Consider the following 25603-nt stretch of genomic DNA (forward strand, 5'->3'; position numbering starts at 1 on the left):
ACTAGATATAGGGAAAATTATGAAGTTGACAACATTTCTCTGAAACACCCCCCCCCACCATGTTCCTTCTCTGTTTCCTTCATTTCTATATCCCCTACTTTTGAAGTGAACTGAAAACAATGAGGCCCCAGCCCTTCCTGTCTTCATAGACAGAATTTATATAATGGACATTATTGTACATGTTATCTACTTCTAAGCTGCCTCCATTTTGAAAACAAACTTTTAAATCTGATCTCTCCAAGTTGCTTCTGAAAAAAAGAATTGAGGGGAAGCTATCTCTCCTGGGTTTTCTTACACTCTTCGTTTCCTCTCCAGGGTTTTGTCACACTTATTCCTAATGGTCCCACTTCTCTTCCCTCACTGGGGTTCCTTACTGCCCTGTCTCCCTGACCCAAGCGTAGAGAAAGATTCCTGGATATTCTCAGCACAACAGAGGCAGTCTCAGGTTCTCCACAAAATTTACCAAAATGTGAAATGAAAACCATAAAAAAAGATGACAGAAAATATAGATAACTTAAAAAGTCGTCACATGTTAAGGTGTTTTTTTGTTTGTTTGTTTTGTTTTGGGTTTTTGTTTTGTTTTGTTTTGTTTTCCCTCAAGGATTCCAGTAAAAGGAGAGCCAGGCCTTACTTACTGAGTACAAGAAAGGACTCCTCCTCAGGTAAGAACACTTAGTCTGGGGATCGTTGGTATAATTCCACAGATAGCATTTTCTTCCCTCCCAGACTCCTGGGCCTATTGCCTGTAAGTTCTGTTTTGTTTTCTGATCTTTTAGGGTGAGTCTATTGAAATTTTTCAAAATGAAACACTGTCCTGGCTCAACCCTCCTGAACAGAAAGTTACATACACCATTTCCAGTTTACAGTCTTAAAACAAAGAACTTTTAAAATTTAAGACAGTCATGACTAACAATATAAAGATATAAGGTAATGCAGTGATTCAATTTGTAGCTTTACCATATTTTGGTTGTGAGATCTTGGGCATATTACTTTACTTTTACGTGTCTCAGTTTCCTTATTTATGAAATGGGGAAAATAACAGTATGCAGTTCACAGAATTTTGTATTAAATGAGTTATTAATTCAAGTGAGTACTTAGAAAAGGCTCGGAATCTTACTGTTGTTGTTTCTGCCACCGACAAGCCAGAGCACAAAAGAATGATCTATGCCTTCCCTGTTCATCTCTACTCATTAATGGAATATTTGATAATTTTGTCATATTCAGCTCAGGTCTTGTCCGAACTCATTCCCAAGGAAAAAACCTTGGAAACATATGCCTAGGACTGTTCCATACTATGATGATCCCTAAACTTTTGAACAACACAGTTCACTCAAAAAACGCTGATCTCCTACCACATTCCAAACACTGTGCTACTAGGTGTCAGCAATTTAATGATGAGGGAGAAGGAAAGAAAATGCAGATACAACCCTTGTTCTCATAGAAATAAGCATCAATGCAGATACTTGGCAAAAATATTGTCTGCTTTGGAAACACACAGTGGTCTCCAAAGGTGGTCTCCAAAAATTATGCCTTCAGACATTCATGCCCCTCTGTAGTCATCCTTCCCCCCAATGGATCTGAGCTGGCCTATGACTCATTTTAACCAATAGACTGTGGTGAAGGTGGCCGCTCCCGTTTGAGTTCTAAGCCTTAAGAAGATGTGGCAGGCTCTGCTTTTGTGTTTTGGGGGAGCCTTGAGTTTCCATATAAGTGGTTCAGCTGACCTGCTAGAGGGACCCCCTGGAAAGGCCATGTGGAGAGGGAGATGTCTCACAATTAATGGCAAGAGAGCTCCAGCCATCCTCACTCCCAGCCACCCCCACCAAGGCTCCAGACACATGAACGGGGCATCCTGGATGTTCGAGCTCAGTCACAAGTCCACATGAGTGTGGACTCAGTAGATATGAGCGGGAGCAAGAGCAGTTCAGCTGAACCCAGTCAACCCACAGAATCATGAGAGGCAATGGAATGGTTTCTGTTTTAAGCCAAAAGTTTTGGGACAGTTCGTTATGCATCAATAGAAAGACTAACTGCATGAAAACATCTTCTCTGCCACTTATGGACAGATAACCTTGGTGAAATCATTTAACCTCCGTGAGGCTCAATTTTCTCAACTGTAAAATGGGGCAAGGGTAATTCTCTACAGAGCTGTTGCAAGCATCAGATACAATATATGTAGAGTTCCTGGAAACTGGTCTTAATAAATGGCAGCAATTATAGGTGGTACATTCCCAGGAGGATTTTTATTTCAAATCAGGATCCTGAAGACCGTAAGGCTTCCCCCAAGTTGTTATTCGCATTTGACCAAAGGCTGCTTTTCCATGTATGTGAATAAAGCCAGGACTGAATGTGAAGAGCTTTCTCTGTACACACAGAATTCAGGAGATAAGAGCCCATACTCTATCTGACGTTCTCCGTATTTTTTAACATTTTATTTTGTATAAGAAAGATATGTATTCAATTGTTATGTCAACATTAAGTAATTACAATTGTTGTTAAACATGGCATCACGAAGTTCTCATCCTTGCCTCCAACTTAATGCTCCATGAGAACCTTAAGAGATTTGTAAAATAAATGATGTAAAACATGGGATGTTTGGGGTGCAACAAATCTCATTTATTTTCACTGTCATCACTCACCATGGTGTATAATATCTGCTCCATGCAGACTGAAATATTGCAGATGTTTTCAAAATACTATTGGGCTATGGAGAGACCTCTTGAATTTCTCATCTGGTTACTTTTAGTTTAAATCCCCATCCACGAAGTTTCTGTATACGTGTATTTAAAAATCTTGAGCTTCTCCCCTATTCACTCCTGGAACCACTGCCCACCCAACACCCAGCCACAGAGCACCTGAAAACAGTTCCTGGCATTCCATGAGGCACATAGGATTGAAGAACAAGGAGGCAAAAGATAAAAGTAGCTATAACTATTCATTAGTTTTTGGTACATCAGATAATTTGTGCAATGGCTTCAGGGCTTTAATTGAATCACTTTTCCCACCTTGCCTTAATTTTAATTATGCAGCAATCATTTTTACCAACCTGAGCAAAGGAACCATATGAAAATGTGACATATGACAATATACATTTACCTAAGCTCCAGGACTACAGTGACCTACAGGCAATTAGCTACTGCCTCTAGCACTGAACGACCAATTAAAGAGTTAACGAAATGCCCTCCAAATCACCTACATGTTCAGGATTTTTGGACTGCCAGGAACATTGCACTTCAGCTGATATAATTTTTGACTGATTGATTTAGTAAGTCTACATCTGCTAAAATTCCAGACTCATGCCTGTAAAACTGAGGAGTCAGGTTTTATGAGGTGCTTTCACTGTCATTAAAGACGATCCCACCTTAGCCCTTCTCCTAACAAGACAATCTTGCAGCCGTCATTAGGAGGCGTGATCCTAGCTTGTCATCACAGAAAAAAAAGGCTTGCTAGGTCAATGAGGGTGGTACTAAGTTCATCTCAAGGATGTAAGACATTCATTCCTGTGGCTATAAGCCAGAAACTAAATATAAAGAAGGAAGGAGGGAAGAGAGGAAGGACGGAAGGAAACAAATGTGACATTTTAAGATATCTTTTTAAATTTAATATTCAAATTTAAATATCATATTTTTTTAAGATTTTGTAGTAGTAGTAAAGCTTGAGATAAGAATTTACCCAACAAGTGATTTCACAAAGTCCTGGAAGCACAGTGAGAGAGCAGACAGGAAAGGGAAGGAAGCCACAGTGTCTCTTTGTGGGCAAATTACCACTGTGATCAGCTGGACCTCCATCCTGCTGGATGACGGTGTTGAACATGCAGTGCTGTCCCATGTGAGGGCCGCAAAAGATTTCCAAGGGGCAACTCTTGTCGTTGGCTAAGAGTGCACTCAGTTATTGACCTCCTAGCACTTTGCCTACTCCATACGAAGGCTGTGAATGTTCCAATAGCTAGAGAAAGCCTTCAGACAGAGTCAGGGTACTCACGCTAGAAAAATTTCAAATGCACAGAAAGGTGTGTTTTGGGGCAGTCTTGGTAGGACACTGAGTGTTTGCTATAAAACTTGACCCCAAATTAAGTGTGTCTGAGTAATACCAAGTTTTGTTGTGGGGCTTGCTTCATTTAGCGTAATCCACACAATTCACTCATTACATCCTGGATCTAAACATGATCTGTTTACCTGTTGTTACCCAATTTAATCTCTAAAATCTGTCCTTGGCATAGAACACCTCAAAGCATGACTGTTGCCCTTTGGGATGTCACAAGTGGGGGTGGGGGGGGACAGTGAGGGACAAGAAGCAACCTATGCTCAATGAGGGAATTCATTAATGCTATGTAAGTCACATATTTTATTTGGCTGGACACATAACTGGGTTAAACCTATCAGAAATATGTTTGTCAAATTAAAATAAATTGGGACAGAAGATCTAATAACTAAATATATTTATGAGAAACAAAGCCTAGACAAAATTGAAGCTTATACAAATCTAGACCAAATCAAACCAGTGACCAAAACCCTTTTCTAAGCTACTTTTGCTGAGACCTAGACATGTTCATTAAATACCACAAGGATAAAGACAGAAAAAATGAGAGAAACACACAGGCTATGTTGGATCTTGCTTTTGGATGAAAGCCTAAATCATGCAACCTAAAAGGAGCTCTCAACTTCTGTTGTTATTCTTAGCTGAAGAGTCAGTTCTGAAGAGAGGTCCAGATACCACAGGAAGAGAAAACCTTTTTCCAGATGCCTTCTCCTCCCTGATTTCTTGGCAGTGCTCCCAGGAAGCTGTCAATCAGTCAGCCAGAATATATGGAGCAGTTGTATGGAGTCAACAAGTACCCGTTCAGCGCCTACTACACAAAGGCACTAAGCCCTTGTCTAAGATCCAGAGAAGTCGAATGAACTACAGGACTCATATTTCACACCTGCTGGTGATGGGCTGATGGGTAGGTTGGTTGATTGCTTGATTAAATGATTCAACTAACTGAATGAATGGACTCCAATAGCCCAATTTCTTTATGGACAGTAACCTTGTCTTCTCTACCCTGTAAAAGCCAAACTACCCCAATGCTTCATGCATGTTGTAGACAGTCTGTAAGTGATTGCTGATGGCATGAAATAAAAACAGTGCAAAGATTTGTTCATTGTGAGATGCCATGTAAAATCTGTAATTCTTCAAGGCTGTAGGCATTTTTCTTGGTTAAGGGTTAATGGAACACACAGATGAGCAAAACTCTTTACACCCCCATAGCACCACTCTTTGGCTGGGATTTGCAATCTTGGCTTCAAAAGCTTAGAGATTTCCAACCCATCAGGGAAGACTTTCTAGATTATGAAACAAGCAGTTTTTCACTCACTTCTTACTTTCTCTCACTTGTTTCTTTCCTGTCATGCCAGATAATCCTCCACTCACAAGATGAAGTTTTGCCTTCTTTCTACAAGTTGTCTTCATATTTATCCTCGTATTTCAACATTCTGTTTATTATATTTTTGCTAATAAAGTCTTCCCAATGCACTTCTGTTGTCTTTACACATTCTCTTGAGAGTTTCATTCATATCCAAATTAGTGTAATCAACAAGGCATACAAGTTAGGGATTTTACTGGTCAGTTGATTTTAGTCTCGAAGTTTCAAACAACTTCTTAGACATTTATTACATTCCTTGGGCTTGAACCAATATAAACAACTTTATGAACAAACCCACTTCTATACAGTGGTCTTTATTATCTCTTCTGTCTTTATTGAGCCATTGTTGGTATTTTAGATTAAAAGCCACCAGAAGGCAGAGATTGCAAACACAGCCTTATTTATCCCTGGACAGAGTAAAGATTTGTTACCATGTCTCAGAGTAAAAACTCTTTGAGACTTTGTTTCCAAATTGCCATCTACTACTCCTATTCCTTCTATAACATTGCAATTTCTCTTCTCTTTGGTTAACAACGAGAGTTAATTGGTTTGAGGTAAGTGTAAATAAAACCTTGTATTCCGCTGAGTATATGTTTACAATATTAATACCTTGTAAATAAGGAGTCTATTAAATTAACATTTATTTACAAATTACTAAAATCAGAAATTTTCTTTTTTTAATGTTTATTTATTTTTGAGAGAAAGAGGAAGAGAGAGAGGGAAAGAGAGAGAGAGGGAGACAGGGTGAGAGGGGGAGAGAGGGGGAGGGGGACAGGGAGAGAAGGAGAAAGAGAAGGAGAGGGAGAGAGAGGGAGAGAGAGGAGGGCAGGGAGAGAAAGGAGGAGACAGAATCCCAAGCAGGCTCTGTGCTTTCAGTGAAGAGCCTGAAGAGGGGCTGGAATTCACGAACCATGAGATCATGACCTGAGCTGAAAGCAAGAATCGATGCTTAACCGACTGAGCTACCCAGGCACCCCCAGAAATTTTCTTGAGAGCAAATGTTGGAAAAGTGTGATTAGCAGACACCGAAGAGCAAAGAGAAAGCCAGGAGGGAGGCTGACCTAAAGTTATCAGTATCAGTCATTTCTTGTTACAGGAATGCAGCATAAAAAACCAGAGCATTTCAGTGGCATCCAGCAATAGATATTTATTTTTGCTCTAAGTCTGTATTTTTGGTTGAGTAGCTCTGCCTATCTGAGCTGGCCTTGCTCATATCCCTGCAGTCAGCTGGCAGGTCAGCTGAGGAACCGGCTCGGGTAGTAGGGACTCAGTTGGGATGACCTGGCTTTGGTCCATGTGGTCTCTCTTCCTCCAGCCAACTAGTCAAGAAATGTTCCCATGAGGCAGAAATCCAAGACAGTGAACAAAAGAACACACGTTCTCTCAAGGCCTAGGCTAAAAACAGGCACACCTACACTGTCATTTATACCACATTATACTGGTCCAAAGCAGTCATAAGACCACCCTAAATTCAAGGGATGAAATAGTAGACCCCATCCTCTATTGAGAAGAGGTGCAAAGTCCCATTGCAGAGGAAATCCATCGAGTAGGGCCATCAAGTTAACGTACCACTCAACTTTACTTCTTGAACAAAATAATTCAGGTAGATAGAAAGTTAAAAAAATAGAGAGAGAGTCAATCTTTTTTAATTTCTTTTTTAACATTTATTCACCTTTGAGAGACAGAGAGTGAGTAGGGGAGGGACAGAGAGAGAGGGAGACACAGAATCAGAAGCAGGCTCTGAGGCTCCAGGCTCTGAGCTGTCAGCACAGAGCCCAATGCGGGGCTTGAACCCAAGAATCGTGAGACCATGTGACCTGAGCAAAGTCAGACACTTAATGGACAGAACCACCCAGGCGGCCCTCGAGTCAATCTTCTTAAATAAATTGTAACCTAACTGAGGAGAGAGAAGGAACAATTGTCAGTAGACATTCACCAGTTGTCTACTATATTTTAGGCTTCCTACTGGACTAAGAAATAGTCTCTATTCTCACATAGTTCACAATCCCAGGGGTGTGCACATGGCAAGCATCATTTAGACAGTACTTTGCACATTGTGATAGGTACTATTTGTTGGTCTGTGATAGGATAAACACTAAACAGAGCATGAAGTTGTCAGCAAAAGTTCTTTTAGACTATAAAGACTGTTTTGAGAGATAATCCTTTAATGTTTAGAATATGCTACAAAATGAAGAAAATTGAAATGTCAAGAGAGGACAATATACACACTTAATTTCCTTGTATAATTCTTGCCTTCCTCTCTCTTTATTATTATTATTACTGTTGATGTTGTTGCTATTTGGGGGGACAGAGGACGTACTCAGCTGGCAAAATCACAGTAGCAGTTAATGGACCTTCCTCCTCATCATTAGGCAGAACTACTAAGATGATGTGGGAGCCTCTCAGAGATCAATGACCCAAAGGCCCCAACCAGGGCAGGAGCCACATGTCAGGCAGTGTCCATAATTCCCCTGTCAGGTCAGCGAAGTCCCAGAAGAGCCAAGGTGTGACTCTTATATTCTCCCTTCAGTATATCATTGGAAACAATATTGTAATGACTTTGTAATGTGACAGATGGTAACTAGACTTATCATCGGGATCATTATCTAATATATAAAAATATTGAATCACTATGATGTATACCTGAAATGAACAGGATATTGCATGTCAATTATACTTCAGTTAAAAAATAAAAAGAACAGATCTGAGAAGTAAGAAACTTAAAACTCGGGGTGCCTGGGTGGCTCAGTTGGTTAAGCCACTGACTCTGGATTTCAGCTCAGGTCATGACCTCACAGTTTGCAAGTTTGAGCCCCACATGAGGCTCTGGGCTGATGGTGCAGAACCTGCTTAGGATTCTCTCTCTCCCTCTCTCTCAGCCCTTCTCCCTCTCTCTCTTTCAAAATAAATAAACTTAAAAAAAAGAAATTTAAATCTCAAAGTTAACCATATCTCAGTGTATACATATGTACACATGCATACCTAGCACATCATGCATGTACATACACACACACACACACACACACATCCATTCAACTAATCAATCCACAGCATAAAGTCTTCGGACTTGGGTTTATTCTTGGAGAAATTTTTCTCAGACCTCTTTGTGGAAGCCAAAAGAGCAGCATGAAGGGGGAAAGCCTATGAGCTGGAGTGGAGGGCTCCTTTGATTTGAACAGTGAACTGCAAGATGAAAATAATCAGGGAGCACCAATGCCACACGGTTGTTTATGTGTGTGCGTGATTGTGTGCACGTGAATGCATGTGATTATGCCTCAGTGTGTGGGGGGTAATGGGGCATTAACACTAACTCACAGAAACTGCTCTGCTTTATGAGTTGGAATTTTTTTTTAAAGAAAATCAAGCCATATTTTTTTCTTCTCCGTTCTCAAAGATGAAGCAATTTACAGATGCTGAATCCTTTTTTAGGAATAATTCTCAATGCATCATTCAAATATCCTTTGAGCTGAGCACACGATATGCACATCATGAATACACATAATCACTGCATGGTCCTTTGTGAAGATTTTGAAAATAGCATCTGAAAGAGTCGACCATAGGTCTCCATGTGAGGACGTGCACTTGGTAAGCGTGGCCGTGCGAATTCTGGACACATTTCCTCTTTCAAAGGCCCTGCTCTGTTCCTGTGGTCCTTGTAGAACATTTCAGTGGTCCTGGTAGTTAAAAAGTAAATCGCAATTTTGAACCCCTGTGCAAATGATATGCTTACATCTGTCCAATGCAGTCAAGCACTCGTGGATTCTCAATATATGCCATAACAGATTATTTTTAAAAGACCATCACCTTAATAGTAGCTAATTTCATCCTCTTCCAGGCTTGCTGCCTAGAGGGACCCAAATTCCAGAGCCTCATGCTGCAAACTGTTATTACTCTTATTTTTCACTAGAAAATTTGCAAATGCTCAATGTGCAATTCAACAACCACAGCAATCCAATCAGAAAGCATCTTTCTTGCTATCACTGTCACTCATTGTCGACAATGTTGAGGACTATTTCCTTCACCTTTTTCTTTAGAAATATGAAACAAAGATTTTTTTTTAATTATGTTTTCTCTGGGACTCAGAGAACTTAGTTTAGAGAACTGTACATCCTTCTCTCTTTTGTCTTTTGAGATAAGGGGTAAGTCTGAAATCATTTGCTTCTTTTTTTCCCCCTACGTTCTCCAGTTTGGAGCACCTAAGGCTTTCTGATAAACTCTTTCACAAGAGCCTGAAGCTCATTTACATGAGGTGGCACCCCAACTGACTTCCACCGTCTCTAAGCCCTTTTCCGGATCCGATGGTCTTTAGATATTTTTGATCTGTGATGTAACAGATATCCAAAATCATGTGTTATTTGAAACACAAAGCAGAACATGAAACATTTGCATCTCATTACCATTTATAGAGATTGCCTTTGAGATCCAAAAGGTATAAGAATTGCTAGCAGGGAAGTGCTTCCTGCAACTCTCCATCCCCACAAAGGAATATTAAGAAAGAATTTGGGGGGCATCCGGGTGGCTCAGCTGGCTAAGTGTCTTACTCTTGGTTTTGGCTCAGGTCATGATCTCACAGTTCATGGGTTCTAGCCTTGGATCGGGCTCTGTGCTGACAGTGCAGAGCCTGGTTGGTATTCTCTCTCTCTCTCCCTCTCTCTCTCTGCCCCTTCCCACCTCTCTCTCAAAATAAATGAATAAGCTTTAAAAATTTTTAATGTTTATTTATTTTTGAGAGAGAGAGACAGAGTGTGAAGGGGGACAGAGGGGGAAGGGGCAGAGAGAGAGAGAGAGAGAGGGAGAGAGAGAGGGAGACACAGAATCCAAAGCAGTCTCCAGGCTCTGAGCTGTCAGTACAGAGCCTGATGCAGGGCTCGAACTCATGGACCACGAGATCATGACCTGAGCCATAGTTGGACGCTTAACCGACTGAGCTGCCCAGGTGCCCCTAAAATTTTGTAAAAGAATTTTCATATATATGAAATCTATATATATTTCTGTGTTTATAAATAAGTTAAAAAAAAACATGCCTCATTACCTATCCCCTAAACTCCAAAATTTATTCCTCAATTTCAAATGCAATTTTTGAGTGCCTTTTATGTGTTCAGCATAAATCTCACATTTTAGGCGAGTGTGTTTTTAAATAAAGAATAAAACAATTTTACTGGATAAAAAATGTTAGAATAGTTAAATATTAAAATGTACTAGAAAGTGACACACAATTCATAACCAACTTTTCTGGATGTATGACAGTTAACAAACTCATGGGTATTTTTGAAGAAACTACAATATATTGAGTTGCAAATGAAATCTATAATCCAGTCCTTAATCTTGTGTATTGCACAATAAATTTGGGGACAGGAAAGCAAAGGTATAGAGAGGAGAAAACAAGCCAGTAGAGGTTTGAGAGGGAGCATTAGACCATCAGTGAAACTCGCTGGAGAGAGTAAGGCTAGACCCTGCTGAATCATTTCTGGTTTTTCCCTGGAGACAGACTGAGGGCAGCAGCAGGACCAGTGATGCCAAGACCTGTGAGAGGTTGCTGATGAACCTTTGCCCTCAGCCTTCAAGAGCCCTGATGCCACTGTATTCCACACACAGGGACACCTGAGCACCTGTGAAGAGAGGAAAAAACTCCAACTTCTCTTGACTATTCCCTGTAGTCAAAGGGTTTCACTGCCTTTTGAGAATCAAATAGCCTCTGTTTACCTCTCTAGCTTCATGTCTCATCCCTGACCCGTTGTTCTCCATCTTCAGCCACTTATTGAGTAATTTCAGTCCCCAAAATGCATCATCCCCTTAGGTGCTGTAATGTGACTATACTGGTTCCTCTGCTTGGAATGTACTTCTCAACGTCTTTTGGGCCTAACTGCTACTTTAGACTTGACTTTTAATGCAACATCTTCAGTGCTCCCAACACCCGGGTTATTTGCTCCCCAGCAATATGCCCCCATTTGAGTCTATATTGACCATTCCAAGTGTTTCTTACCTTTCCATAAACATTCAATAAATTATCACATGGTAAATAAGCACTTAGACTTGTATCTAGCATATCATACTCACAAAATATGAGCTGTTACTATTCTCTCACTTAAAAAATTCTGATTCCTTGATACTCTCCCTCACTAAAACCTGAGCCAATTTCTATCTTGTTCACCAAGACAACCCATTGTCTAGCACTGTGCCAGGCACATGGTGAGTGGCAATGAATACGGGATGAAAGAGATTTAGTTACTGCACACAGCCATTGGCATTTAGAGCTCTTTTTTTCTCCTTTCCTCAGTAAAACTTCCCATCAGAACGCCAAACAAGATCTTAAAATGAGATGATTCTAGGTTATCCATCAAGATTGGCCCTAAATCCAGTGCCAAGTGTTCTTGAAAGAAAAAGGCGGAGGGAGATTTGTGTCCCACAGAAAAGGAGAGATGCAGCCACAAGCCAAGAAACTGCTGGAGCCACCTAGAAAGGATAAAGAAGCATTTTTCCCTAGAGCCTCTGGAGGAAGTGCAGCCCTGCTCACCCTGTTTACTTTGTTTGTTTGTTTGAAAGTATTTAATTTCTACTCTCTTAGCAAATTTCAGGTATACAATACAGTGTATAACTCTTGTCATGTTATATGTTAGATCTCCCCACCTTATTCATCTTATAATGGAGGTCTGTACCCTCCAACCAATCTCTCCCTAGTGGTCTCACTCCCATCCTCTGGCAATTACTTTTCTGCTTGCTTTCTTTTTCTTTCTTTCTTTCTTTCTTTCTTTCTTTCTTTCTTTCTTTCCATTTTAGAGAGAAAGAGAGAGAGAGAGAGAGAGAGAGCAACAGAGAGAGAACAAGTGGTGGAGGAGTCAAGGGCAGAGAGACAGAGAATCCCAAGCTGACAGACCCCACATTGACAGCTTGGAGCCAGACAGGGGCTCGATCCCATGACCCTGGGATCATGACCGCAGATGAAATCAAGAGTCAGATGCTTCACTGACTGAACCATCCGGGCACTCCTCTACTCTGTTTCTAGGAGTTTTGTTTGTTTGTTTGTTTGTTTTTTTTAAGATTCCATATGTAAGTGATATTGTGCAGTATTTGTCTTTCTCTGTCTGGGTTATTTCATTTAGCATAATGCCCTCTGGGTTTATCTATGTTGTCACAAATGATGGGATTTCCCTCTTTTTTGAGGCTAATAATATTCCATTATACATACAGACCACATTTTCTTCTGTTTATGGACACTTAGATTTCAGACTTCTGGCCTCCAGAGCTATGAGAGTAGAAACTTCTCTTGAAATTGGCGATAATTTGTTATGGCAGCCATAAGGTCAAATGAGATAGCACATGTAAAACATGCCATCAGTTTCTGGAATATTCTTATTCATTCATCCAATCATTCCTTCAACAAATATAAGTATTTACCATGTCCTAGGACTGTTCCTAATACTGGGAATTCGGGGGCAAAAAAGGGAGTTAGCTCTGAGGAAATTATACTTCTTTTTTTTTTTATTTTTTTTAACGTTTATTTATTTTTGAGAAAGACAGAGACAGAGCATGAATGGGGGAGGGGCAGAGAGAGAGGGAGACACAGAATTGGAAGCAGGCTCCAGGCTCTGAGCCATCAGCCCAGAGCCCGACGCGGGGCTCGAACTCACCCACCGCGAGATCGTGACCGGAGCTGAAGTCGGACGCTTAACCGACTGAGCCACCCAGGCGCCCCAGGAAATTATACTTCTTATAATTTTATATAGCATTAAGTTACAAGTTCAGTTTCATTGTCACTGAATATCCAGCTCCGGTTTGTGTTTCTGAAGTGCTTTCCTTGTTCTGGTGAAACAGATGCATGCATGCACACACACACTTCTAATTTCCATACATTCTAAAGCTTCTCCTCTTCACATCCTCCACAACTCCTACTTCCAGTGCAATTCCAAATTTGCCTGCATGGAAAACAAACTGTAAAGCTGTGGCAAATATAAAGGGGTCATGCTCACTGCAAAGCACGTGTAGTATTTCTCTCAACAGAAGAAAAGCAAGCTCGCCTTCCTTATAATTGTGCCCGACTTCTCTACATTCTGGAACACCATTTGTAAACTGGATATAGGTATTTGGTCTTCATTCACATGTATTAGTTTTGTGTTTTGACTTCTCTAGACCACATAAATTGTTCCTTCCCATGGGAAAGAGCAGACGTTTCACTAATTTTATGATAACAGCTCTGTCAGCAACAGAGACTATTGCTAGTGATAGTCAACCCATGGAAGGAAGGTTATTTTCTGATGGAAGCCTTTCTCCTTAAATTAGGTTACAAGAGAGAAAAGGAAACAAACTTTGTAACACTCATGGCACCTGTACTTGAACATAACGCCTTGCCCCAAATATAGGACTGAAATTGGGATAACCCATAATATCCATATTATATCTCCCCATGTCACTGGATATATGTGTCCTTTTCTTTTGTTTTCTAAACTAATTCTTTACTTTTTATAAAGTAAATATTTCATCAGCAGTTTTTTCTTCTATTATATTTTGTAAAGATCCTTAGAAGACTCGTTTCTTTCAGGAAGTGACTGTTATGACAGAATTATAAATAGCCAAATATATCCAGATTAATATAAATGTCCTGCATGTGACAATTTGCCCCCACCAGAAGTGATTCTTTAATAAGACTGAGCAATTTACTTGAGAAAAGCACTTGACAGAGACAGAAACTGTGTCATTTGTCCAAAGGGGGACACAGACAAATATTTTCATCTGGCTAGTGCTCAATGCCTGACTCTAAGCTGCACATCACTCATGTTTTTATCCATCACACTTTAAACACTGCCGTTGTAACATGAGCAAACTGCAAAGCTCAAGTCCCACCCAGCGGATAGCTGATTAGATGGACTTCAACTTCAAGGGTGTGAACAAATGGACTAATTCTGTCAGGAAGCAGAGGCAGCCAGAAGAAAAGTAACAATATCATCTACCAGGCAATGCTAGGACAGGTAGCTCTGTCTTCTTCTAAACTTTGGAATCAGGCCAGGGTCACTGATTCTCATTAGCAACAAACCAGCTCTTTACAGCACACAGGTCCCATGGAGCTGGAGAAAATGAACCTGGTCTGTGAAATTAGAGCTTGAGTTTAATCTGGGGAGGGAGATGTGGAGACATACTTGGCAAGCCCCCCCTTCTAGGCTCACTCTTGGGCACCAAACAGCCAGAGGAGGGTAAAGAATGGGTGGCAAATAAAACACAATGGGGGGGGCGGGAGGCGTATAAACTATGAAGATAGACAAAGCTTTAGGAAAGCAGATGGGGGGAAAAGGGAGAAGGAGGTAGGGGAGTGCCAGAAAACCCAAGGTGATAGAACCAAGCATAGCTTTCCAAGGTGCACCATTTTGTTCCATCTCATTTTCCTGGGCTTCTGACTTCCATAGCATCTACAGATCATTTAATCAGCATAGATTTGCTGAGCACCTACAATGGACCAGGCACTGTATCAAGAACTTTGCTTACATGAGTCTGTTTAATCCTAGCAGCAGTCTTGGGTGATCAGCTATTTTACACATAAAGATTCTGAGGTTTAAAAAAAAAATCAAGTCCTACCTGTAGTTTGTGGTGAAGTCATAATTCAACTCTAGGTTTGTCTGATTCCAAAGCTTATGTGCTTTCCATGATACCAACAGAGTAAAAATAGTGAGAGTGGTTCATTAACTTCTGCAAGGGGGAATTTCTGAAATCAATACTTTAATTTTAATAGAAAGGCAGGGCTGGAACAATGTATGCTTTAGGGAAAATCCCACTGAGATGAAGGTCCAAGAAAAGATGCTGTGTTCGTTTTAATATTTCTTGTGAAATTTCCAACAGGAGAAACTTTGTGGGATATCGTTCTCAAAAGTTTTGTGTGATGGACCACCTGGAAATAGGAATCTTCATTGTGAGCTACCAGGAGAAAGTGACATAAAAATGTAAAGTGCGTATAAAATGTATACTTTGTGCTCAGGTAGACATCACTGCACATCACATCCCAGCTAACAAGCACCCAAACATTTTCAGAAGAAAAAATAAAAATTGAGAAAATAACATGTTGAGTATTATTTTTCTTTGGTTTTCCCTTATGAATGCTTACTCTTCTACTCCACTTAAGAATCCCAGGTTTTCATGCACAATTTGAGAACACTCTGCACTTTGGGAAATGGCTTGTCCCACAACGGATTGACATTTTGAAATGTAGAGTGAATAGGTAGCAAGATGATAAAATTTACCAAACTTCTCACTTCCCAGAAGTATCTAATTACAAGAAGTTTGAGATGTTCACAGGGAAGCTCAAACCATTCAATTGGACAGTTAGGAATCTGAACTTAGAAAAAAAATCATAAATGATTGACTAGAAGCAGAGTATATAATAGAGCATGGGAAGAATGTAGCAGAGCAACTCGAAACATTCATTTTGTTGATACCTTCTTAAATTCCATATTTGCTTGGAGTTCAATGACTATTTTTTCTCAGCCTTTTGAAACATATTCTTTTAGATGAGCCTAAACATATTAATTTCAACCCTAGCCAAACCACCAACATTCCTCACTACCATCACTACCTATTGAGGGCATGGTCCCCAGAATCAGTGGTGAGTGGGTGTTTGAGTTTACCTTTTGAGTCTCTGTGAGTTATGACTTTTGGAGACTGAGTTACAAAGGAATACACATTGTTGGGCCCAATATTTTCTGTTTCTCCTCCAAATCCTTCTCTCCTTTGTCCCATGTCCCAAAACCTGGCTTTCCCTGGACCACCTCACTGGGGCTGCCTTGCAATCCCAGTTACTGATGCAGTTGGGCCAATGAGAGGCACCAGCAGGAGATCAGAGAACAGGAGGAGGGTAGGTTATGTGTTATGTTGTCCCTGCTTCCTCTGCATGAGCTGTGTTGGCAGCTGTGTTGGCCGTGGCTCCCATCTGGAAGCCCTTCTCCAATGCTGCATTAGTTTCCTAGAGCCACCATAACAAATCACCTTAAACTGGGAGGCTTACCACAACAGGAGAGTATTCTTTCACAGCTCTGGAGACCAGAAGTCCAAAATCACGGTGTCAGCAATGCATGCTCCCTCCAAAGGCTCTAGGGGAGAATCCTTTTTTCTTCCAGCCTCTGGTGGCTTCAGGTATTCTTTGGCCTGTGGCTGCAGAGAAGTTCAGTCTCTGCCTCTGTCTTCATATGGCCTTCTCTTCTCCCTGTCTGTGTCTTCCCTTCTTATAAGGACACTTACTGGATTTGGGACCTACCTGGATAATTCAGCATGATTTGATCTTGAGATCCTTAATTACATCTGCAAAGACTTTTTCTAAGTCAGGTCACATTTTGCAGGTTCTGGGTGGGTGTATCTTTTGAGGGACCATCTTTCAACCCACTGCAAAGGGCTATGACTTTGAGGGGTCCTGGCTCTTGTTCTTTTCCCTTCTCCTCCATGCTTCCTCCTGTTGCCAGGACTGCCAGGCTTTACCATCTCTTGTCAACCCCCTTAACCTTGCCCAAGATATGAATAGAATCCCTGCATTAGACTTGCTTCTCTTATCCTTTTAAATGTACATGGATCCTGGTGTGCCTGGGTGGTTCAGCTGGTTAAGTATCCGACTATTGGTTTTGGCTCTGGTCATAATCTCACAAACTGTGGGATCAAGCCCGACCTTGGCTCTGTGCTGATAGCATGGAGCCTACGAGGGATTCTCTCTCCTTCTGCCTCTCTCCTGCTCGTGTACTCTCTTTATCTCTCTCTCAATAAATGAACTTTAAAAAAAATTAAAAATCAAAAAAATAAATGTACATGGATCCTAACTAAAATAGTTACATAAATTATATAATAGAGTGTTGAGGATGCATTAAGAAAAAAAACACCAAAAAAATTAAACATGACCTTATCAACCAAGATTCTGACATGAATCCCCACTCTCAGCCAGAGACTTCCCCATCTTCAACGGAACATATCTTCCCTGATTCAGCCAGCAGGATTCACTACTGAAAACTTCAAAACATGCTTACAAAAAAAGTCACAGGGGCAGAGGAGCTAATCCTCTGTGCTTCTTCTATGTTACAAATAGACATTTTCTAATTCTGGCACTTTGTACACAGAAAGAGGTAATCTTTATAATGAAGCTCTCTTCATCTTCCACTAAGACATAATGAACTTTTATGAACATATTTACCTACATTTAGAAAATTTCCCCAAATAATAGAACAGTTCAGTGAACTAAACTGTAATAACGCTGTTTGACACCATGTACATCAATCACCTAACTTACTGTAACCTACTGGCCTTTACACTGAAAAAAAAAATTTTTTTTTTGAGAGAGTGAGAGTGGAGGAGGGGCAGAGAGAGAGGAAGAGACAGAATCTTAAGCAGGTTCCACATTCAGTGTGGAGCCCATGGAGCCCAAAACAGGGATTGATCTCATGACTGTGAATTCATGGCCTGAGCTGAAATCAAGAGTCGGACGCTTAACCAACTGAGCCGCCCAGGTGCCCCTTAACACTTTTTAAATAATTTGTCTTACGTTGTGGGAACAGTAACCCACACTCATATGTGTGTTTGCTCCTTTCTGATGTTTAACCACTTATTCTCTCCCTCGTTGCTGATCCAGCTCTATGTGAATGTATGCAAGGCACAAACTATTGGCCAAATTAAAGAGAATTCTGCTAAGATATTTTATTTGAATATTGATTTTTTTAATTGCCCATTTTCTCATTTGTAGATTGATTGGGTTGGATTGGGTGATTTGATCTTTAAGGCTGTTTTCTAGAAGGTCCTGGAACTTACATAAATTGGCCCATGGAACTCAGCCACTCCATCATGTCATCACCATGATGTCATAAGAAATCCTAAGGCCCTGAGGGCTCCTATTGAATAAAGTGAAATTGTTTAACTTTCCAACTAAATTTGGAAAGTGTTCTATGTGTCTGGATTGAATTCTACTCGTGGAATCTGCCTCCTGCTGACAAAGGCCAAAACTAGTCTAAAACCCTCTGTAGCCACTGCTTCAGCAAGTTCAAATCAAATATCCGACCACACCAGTACAAAAACAAACAAATGCACAGAAATAGGCCTTGGTGCTACTCCTGGCCTTCCCTTATTCTGTGGGGGTATTTAGCCCTATCAAATTTCATTTGCTTCACAGCTCAGCGCAACTCTTCCTGCCAGGTGCGTGTACCTAGAGAAACTGGATGCAGGTAGACTATCGAAACCATGTTGTTAACAGAAGGTCTATGCCATCAATCATTCATTCATTTGTTCCTTCATTCATTCATGCCAAATCTCCCAAATGTGTCATTTGTGTCTTCAAAATTAGTGCTTAATATCTGCTAGACAAACTTCAAACATGAGATCATCTCTTAAAATATCTAAATTGAATCTTCCCTATATGGTTGGTGTTCATGTAACAATTTAAGGGAAATAGTGCAAGAAAAATGATATAGAGCAAATGGGGGAAATGCATATACAAATGTGCATATATTCATATGCATATGTGAAATATGTGTGTATATATTTAAAATTATGGTTTGAAAAGCTTTTGCCAAAATTCAGGACTTCGTGTAAAAATAGCTTCATGTCTGTATCAGTTAGTTTCTCTTGGAAACTTTAAAAAAATATAATATTTTTTGATGGCTTTACCCTGTGCTGCCCAGCTACATTAAGATAACAGTAAACTACATTCTTATGGCTGTCATAACATTTAGCTTGGTGCTGCTTGCGATGTGAGTAATCTATTAAGATATATAAGGTGCAAAATGCTGCCTTTGTGTCTTGGAGTTCCAGCTATCAGCTGTAACAACCAAGTGTGATTACTGCCAGTGTGGGGCCTGGCTGCTTCCCACCACAGCCCTCATCGGCCAGAGACTCTGCAGCAGTGACCCCTGGCAGCCTGGGCCACCGCCACTGGGGCTGCCCAGCGCTCCTTCTCCCAGCCTCCGTTTCCTCGACTCCCTCCCCTCTCCTCTTTCTTGCCTGTCATCAATCTTACTAAAATGACAGCAGACAGATGTTAGCCTTTGCAAAGATCAAATGAAATCTATGGCTCTGGGGCTGTTCACCAGCAGATCAGTCTACACCCCATGCAGGCACACACACTGGCAACAACCCACCTAGAATCAATTCGCCAGCCATTGCAAGTATCCCTCTGTAGGCATGGGCCACTCAGAAAGGGATTTTGACAAAATTTAATCCTTCAGTTGCTTCAGAGAGGTTTGATGATGGAATGCTGGGAATTTCCTGTGAGTGTGTGTGTGTGTGTGTGTGTGTGTGTGTGTGTGCATGCGTGAGCGCGTGCACGCATGCGTGCACTCACTTACATTTGAAAACAATTACTAATATTCAACTTAGAGGAGACGGTATTTACTTTGGCCACAAACTCATGATTTTTAACCCCTTCTTCCAAAAGTTGGACTCTGCCAAAGCATCCCCCACACTTGCCCTTGAGTTTTCAGATTTGTCTTACTGAGCAAACATTACTCCATAGCAGAACTATGTTGAATGTGCCCTTGTCTCATGCAATTTCTTTACATCAATGTACAGGACTATTTATCCCCAATAGAAATGTTTACCTAATCTGGAAAATGTCAGGCCATATGGTGTACATTGTATGAATTTCATCCATCCTTTTTAACTCTTTCTGGAAGTCTTTTTTTCCTCCTGCTGCCCGTTTGTTGTGGACCAGGCAGAAATGATTAAAGGGGATGGAACTCAGAAGAGGGGGGCAGGATGGGAAGGAAGCAAAGAGAAGCCCAGATGGGGCACGGGAGAGCTTCTCTCTTTACTGAATGCGACATCTTGTAAACCAAAGGCTAAAGAAGTCTGAGGATCAAGGCAACCTTTGTGCAGAGTTAGAGCAAATCCAGAACAATAATAATAAAAAAAAAATACACACACATCAACAGTGACCTAAAGATGCATATGATGCATTATTAATAATAACATCCCCATGGGCTACCTGAAATTCAGAAAGACCAAATCACCTTTAGGCTCTTATTTCTCTCATCAGTTACTAGAAATAATGAAGTCTTAACTGCATGAAGAAAAGAGCAACCCTCCAGTACTTTGAGCTGAAGCAAATGTTTCTGTAATGTATCTTTCTACAGTATCTTAGTAAAAAGATAGATAGCTATTTAAAATAAGCGATATCAAGGAAGAATAAACTATTATGTTTGTGCCAATGCTTATTCATGGTTTTATAACAAGACATATCTGTTTTCTTCATATAAATCTTGACTCTATATTTAGAGTTTGCAAACAATGATTCTAGTTTTTGGCTGCCTGCCACTTCTGATAGAAAGCTGGGATAGCCGTACTACATTACTATAACATTAAAAAAAATTCCCAAAATTCCATGTGGGGAACTTCCTAACATGCAAGAGAAAAGTATAGTGTTCACAGAGAGAGAGGGAGAGAGAGAGAGAGAGAGAGAGAGAGAGAGAGAGAGAGAGAGAAGGAGGGCAAAGGTTTATAAATTTCAGGGAGCGAATATTATTTTTTTTTTTGGTCAATCTTCCTAAATTAAAGGTATCTATGGTAGCTGTAGAAATGGAGTAGAGAAGAAAGACGCCCCCCTCTCTGTCTTAGCCTCTTGGTCAATTCTGAAAGAGTGCTTGAGCATTCATCAAACAGTCAACAGGACCAGTTTTAGCAATGTCAAGTAATCTGATATGTATTAAAGTTCTAGTCTCCTCTTTTTTATATCTAATAGTCCTGAAAACACTTAGCGGGTACCAGAAAATTGTCATTAACTTAATTTTGTTCTTGGTTGTAGGGAAAGAGAAAAAGAAAGCAATAACCCTCTAGGATAGGCAATTCCGTGGACTTGATAGTCTAATAGTATTTTGGACGTGTGGAATACACTCAGGAAATTTCACTCATTTAATTACTGTAAGCTCATTCATACACTCACTCAACCAAATCCTCTTGTTTCCACGCACTGTGCTGAGTACTAAGGATGTGAAGCTCAAAGACAGGATATCTCCCTCAAGAGTCTCCCATTCAGATGCGAAAGTCTTTGCAGGAGGTTATGATAGGCATCCTGTGGGACTCCGTGATCTCAGTGAGAAAGGAAACTTAACAGTCCTGGGGTGTCAGTGTAGGATATGGGAGATGACACCTTCTGAGCTACCTTAAAGAGAGTAAAGGGCAGTTCTGGCAATCTAGGACAAGGACAGAGGCTTGAGAGAGCATCTGAGTCACTAGATGTGGTCACAGGATGCACACACTGATCAGGGGCAGGGGGCGGGTGGGGGAGATGATGGAAGCAGATGAGGGCAGGACAGTAGGAGGTTAAATCAAAGAGCCTTGAATCTAGAATGCCACGGCCTGAATGAAAGACATCAACAACTGTGAGGCTGCCACTAAAATTCTGAGTAGGTAAAATCTTAATGGAAAAGACAGAGAAGCCATCAAAAGATCTGTCTTAACCTGAAAGACATATGTAAATATAGGAATTAAATACAGTGACTAAAAGACAGTTCCAAGACTCAAAACTAAGCCTATAATTTTGACATTACATGCAACTGAAAGATGCCCAGTGGCCCTCAGTCCTGAGATTAATTCAGAAAAACACAACTGATTCAGGCAAATTGAGAAAGGATACTTCAGAAAAGTAAGAAAAAGGTGGTGGAGGAGGGGTGGAGGGTAAGAGGTCACGGTGAAACAGATTTGAGGAAAACTTTGTATTAGTCTGGATGAACTTTGGTCACTAAGTTGAATATATTACTAGTAAATTGTTTCTTATTGGAAAAGAGAAAAAGAGAGCAAGGACAGTGGACACGGACACTCTAACTAGACTTGGAATAAACAACCGAGGTTATTTCAGGCAGTACAATGTTTAATCACATCTAGAAAAGAAAGTCAAATGCATTAGTTCCATTTACAACCAATGTTGTTCAGCATATCAATTAAAAGCACAAAGTGCTTTCCCCACATTCCTTCTACCCAATTTTCAAATATTTATTGGTGCATTATACTGCACATTTCATGACAATTAGTGTGGAAGTGATACAAGACCCAGAGAACACACTGAGCTTTTCATTATGAGAGTGGATTGAGCGGGACAAAGACTAAATTGTTAATATCTTAAAAACAAGAGCATTAATTATTAAACAGAAGTAGTAATGTATGGAGTTATCTGTGAGAGAAGTGCAATGTGCCATTTTACCCAGTTTTTAAATCCACCATTTGCGGAGTTCTAATGATAGCCTTATTAAGTTATATAGATAGTTGAGCAATATATCACTGAATCAGATGTCTTAACTAAGGATACTGGCAGCAGGCCCACAAAACAGAAATTTAGAATCCCACTCGGGTTACCTTGATTCTTATTTTGAATGAGTCAATATGGGGCAAAGTCGCAAATAAAGGATAATCAATAGTATAATTTGAAAGGTAGGCTCATCTTCACAGATAGGTAAAATCAGAACATACATGGAAGGAAGAAAGGAAGGGAGGGAGGAAGGATGGGAGAAGGAGAAGGAGGGAGTGAAATAGGGAAGGAGGGAGGAAAGAACAAGAATGAAAGAGAAACTCTGTTCCCTGGATATACTCAGCTCACAAATCAACTTACAATGAAAATGTCTGTTTGTAGAACCACTGAAATAGACAATAAAGAGGTATGTGTGTGGTGGGGGTGGGGGTGTTTCCAAAAAATTCAATAAAATTGCTCTTTGTCTCTTAGATGAATACTTGATGAACAAATATTAAGTAAGATAAAACCCATACATCTAAAATCCTTGTGGCCTACTCAGTAACTCAGTAGGATATTTAAACATCTCTCAGGAAAAATTAGGCAAGAGCATAAATTATGTCGTTTCAGATAAATGCTTCCTTGTGATTCTTCCTTTTCCCCAACCTGAGCGCTGATGCCGGTTTCTTGTAGAGTCAAGGACCAGAAGCAGAGGGAAAGAGCTGGGGAAGAGAACCCAAAACGGAGGTGGTGGAAAATGCCTTCCTATGATGAATACATCAAACTTTAAGTATTTAGCAATTTGTATGATGGAAAGGGACACATACTGAAATCTTAATCTCAAATATATCAAACTACCTTAGCCAATTTCTTTTTCCACCTTAAACTTCATTCCAGGAGCATTTTTCAAATATGCTGCATATCAGAGTGAACGCAAGCTATCTGACTGCAAATTTGCCTCCATATTAAAACACTTACTCTGTTGAAGTGCTTTGATACTGAAGTGTTTTTTCTTGCACTCTCAAGTCCTTAAGGTTGGAGAAACATCTCAAAATTATGCACTCTAATCATGGATTACACATTGCCACCTATAGTTGAGATTAGGTTTTCTAAAAAGTGTGTAAAATAACACTCATACCTTCAGGAAAATAGCAAAAATGTCCCCTTCAGCTCCTTATTGCTCAACATGTGGGCAAAACAAAATAATAAATAAGTAACAAAAATTATGGGACACAATATTTACTGAGCCAGCCACTTCACACTCATTATCTCGTTTAATTCTTACAGGTTCCTTATGAGACCAGTGTTACTCTCTGCTTCGTAAATAAGAAACAAAGGTCAGCTGCATTAATAACTTGCACATAGTTCCAAATGGAGGGACTGCTATTCAGATCCAGCTCTACCCAACACGAGAATACATGCTCTGAAACACTATACTCTTCTGCCTCTCCCCATTAACTGGCCCTATTCAAATGAGCAACATGAACACTTGCCCCATCTTTCCTGCAGAATCAAATGGGACCTTCACAATAAATCCCAAACCTTGGCTTTCTCGGCAAAAGCCTTTAGGAAATGGTTTAGCTCTGGGCTGCGCCTTCCTCCCCAGGGCCCCCAAAGGCACAGGATCAGCAGCCAGCCTGTTGCTACAGAAACATCCCAACACCGCATATGTCTTCAGTGTCTTCAGGGCTGGAACAACTGTCCTTTCTTGGGCTCTAGGCTCTGCACTGGAGTTCCCCAAGGGGTTAATCCATGCCATTCCAAAGTTCAGTGAAGGGACAATCAGAACTGAACAGCAGGGATTTTAGAATGTTAATCGCCCGCTCTCCTCCGATTGGCCCAGAACAAATGCAGGGTACAGTAAATTGTCCTTGTCAGCTCAGCTCACATGATGATATGCTTTATTTCTAGACATGCCTTGAATCTGTCCCCTGAATTTATGTTCAGAAAATAAACACTTCCAGACGGCAATAAAGCATTCAGTTGTGGCTGGCGATTGCACAGTCTCAGACCCACCAAAGCTCTTTTCTTGGGAGGTTTTAAAGGTTTGACTGGTCCAGGCTCCAAAATCATATTTCCTCTGCTTACCAGCCTGGCATGCAAGTGTGCTATTACAACCAGAACCCCAGTTTCATGCTTGTTCCCCATTTGTTCCCCCATCTCCACTCTCTTTCCGTCCCCCCACTTTAGCATTTTCTGCTACAAACACTTTCATTTGGGGTTCCATTCAGGCAAAACTTTCTTTTTTGCCAATTTGCCAAATGAGAAGGAAGTTGCCCAACCTATTTCATTCCTGTCATAAACCACGAAAGATTATGACGAGGAAATATTACCACACTGCCCAAAATTTAGGCAGTCACTTACCACGTTCATAATTTTTGTCCAGATCTGAGTATTATTTATATTATTATTTACTCGATCATAAAAAATACTTTAAATCAACTCCCATTTCATTTCTTAATTTTGTTTTCAGGAATAAATCAGGGATTTGAGGACTCTACATATGTTTTCTAATACATCTAAAAATAAATATAAATGCTATTACATTATTTCAAATTCATCAAAGTATCCACTAAAATCATTGTGTATATTATCAGTATGCATGCCATACACTCAGAGAAAGACAATTCTAGAACAACACGGTGTTCCCAAGGAATATCAAATAACCACAATATAAATAAATAAATTGCAATAGTAATAAGGATATCAAAGATTCAGGATATGAGTTTCTTTCATAAAAGCTAAATTAAACAGCTGTTTCATTTTCACCTGAGATGGCCAATGGGACAACTTGTATTTAGGTGATTTGCTGATTAGATTGTGTGATGGTCTCTGGGTGTTGCTGATAAACATGCAGCCCACCTGAAGTGTTTGTTTGCACCTTGTAATTTTTATGGTCACACTCTAATTCTACCTTGCTATCCTTGGGTGGCATCTCCTTGCAACATGAAGCTGCTAAGACTTTGGCAAAAACGAAATGAAAGCAGACCAACCTCTGAAGGAGGTGACAGGCAGGGCAATTCCACGGGGAAGAGTAT

This window comes from Panthera leo, chromosome A3 (genome assembly GCF_018350215.1).
Source record: "Panthera leo isolate Ple1 chromosome A3, P.leo_Ple1_pat1.1, whole genome shotgun sequence".
Taxonomy (NCBI): domain Eukaryota; kingdom Metazoa; phylum Chordata; class Mammalia; order Carnivora; family Felidae; genus Panthera; species Panthera leo.